The sequence below is a fragment of the Zea mays genome, chromosome 3 (genome assembly GCF_902167145.1).
Source record: "Zea mays cultivar B73 chromosome 3, Zm-B73-REFERENCE-NAM-5.0, whole genome shotgun sequence".
In the NCBI taxonomy this organism is placed as follows: Eukaryota; Viridiplantae; Streptophyta; class Magnoliopsida; order Poales; family Poaceae; genus Zea; species Zea mays.
The window spans coordinates 11,963,530-11,965,581 of NC_050098.1; positions in this window are offsets into that span (position 1 = coordinate 11,963,530).

A 2,052-nucleotide genomic window follows, 5' to 3' on the forward strand; every position below is an offset into this window, starting at 1 on the left:
GTATGGTCCTCGTCTGTTGAGAGGAGCAGCCCAGTCATGGTGGGAGTCTTATCTCGCCACCCATGCCAACCCCGACGCCATCACTTGGGAAGAGTTCAGAGGTAGCTTTCGTTAGTATCATGTTCCTGCAGGTCTGATGACAGTGAAGAAGGAGGAGTTCCTGGCCCTTAAGCAAGGGTCGATGTCAGTCAGTGAGTATCGAGACAGGTTTCTGCAATTGTCTCGCTATGCTCCTGAAGATGTCAACACCGACGCCAAGAGACAATACCGTTTCCTGAAAGGCTTGGTTGACCCTCTGCACTATCAGCTGATGAATCATACCTTTCTGACGTTCCAGCACTTGATTGACAGAGCAATCATGACAGAGAGGAAGCGTAAGGAGATGGAGGATCGTAAGCGAAAGATCAGTGGACCCCAGCCTAGAAGCAGCAATCGTCCTCGTTTCTCAGGCAACCAACCTCAGCAGTTCAGGCAGAACCAGCGTCCACCTCAGCAGCGTTAGCAGTTCCAAAGGCAGTATCCTCAGCACCAGTATCAGAACCGTCAGAGCAATCAGTCAGGAGGAGGTCAGTTTCAGAGGTAGAATCAGCAGGCACCACGTCTTCCTGCCCCAGCAGCCCAGCAGAACAGTCAGGCAGCACCAGCTCAGGTTGGAAATAGGGCATGTTTCCACTGTGGGGAGCAAGGCCATTGGGTGATGCAATGTCCGAAGAAGGCAGCCCAGCAGCAATCAGGCCCCAATGCCCCAGCGAAGCAGAACGTGTCTCAGCCTGGAGCAGGCAACCGCTCTCAGCCGCGTTATAATCATGGGAGACTGAACCACTTGGAGGCTGAAGCAGTTCAGGAGACCCCCGGCATGATAGTAGGTATGTTCCCAGTCGACTCCCATATTGCAGAAGTGTTATTTGATATTGGAGCAACGCATTCTTTCATTACTGCATCATGGGTAGAAGCACATAATCTTCCAATAACTACAATGTCAAACCCCATTCAAATTGACTCAGCCGGTGGTAGAATTCGAGCCGATAGCATTTGTTTGAATGTAAGTGTGGAAATAAGGGGGATAGCGTTTCCCGCCAACCTCATAGTAATGGGTACTCAGGGAATAGATGTCATCCTATGGGTGAATTGGCTAGACAAGTATCAGGCAGTTATCAGTTGTGATAAAAGGACAATCAAGTTGGTGTCCCCACTAGGAGAGGAAGTGGTGACCAAGTTAGTCCCGCCTGAGCCAGAGAAGGGAAGTTGTTATCAGATGGTCGTTGATAGCAGTGAAGCAGACCCAATTGAGAGTATCAAGGTTGTGTCCGAGTTCCCAGATGTGTTTCCAAAGGACTTACCAGGAATGCCACCAGAGCAGAAAGTTGAGTTTGCCATAGAGCTTCTTCCTGGAACCGCCCCCATCTTCAAGAGAGCTTACAGAATATCCGGACCAGAGTTAGTTGAACTTAAAAAGCAGATTGATGAGCTGTCAGAGAAAGGTTACATTCGGCCAAGCACCTCACCTTGGGCTGCCCCTGTCCTATTCGTGGAGAAGAAAGATGGCACCAAAAGGATGTGTATCGATTATCGAGCTCTGAATGAAGTCACAATCAAGAACAAGTACCCTTTGCCCAGAATAGAAGATCTGTTCGACCAGTTGAGAGGAGCCAGTGTGTTCTCCAAGATTGATCTGAGGTCAGGTTATCATCAGCTCAGGATTCGACCTTCAGACATTCCGAAGACGGCATTCATTACCAAGTATGGGTTGTATGAATTCACTGTGATGTCTTTCGGTCTAACAAATGCACCGTCCTTCTTTATGAATCTGATGAATAGTGTATTCATGGACTATCTTGATAAGTTTGTGGTGGTATTTATTGATGACATTCTGATTTATTCTCAAAGCGAAGAAGAGCATGCAAATCATTTGAAGATGGTATTGCAGAGATTGCGAGAACACCAGCTGTATGCAAAGTTAAGCAAGTGTGAATTCTGGATCAATGAAGTCCGGTTCTTGGGTCACATAATCAATAAAGAAGGATTGGCTGTGGATCCGAAGAAAGTGGCAGA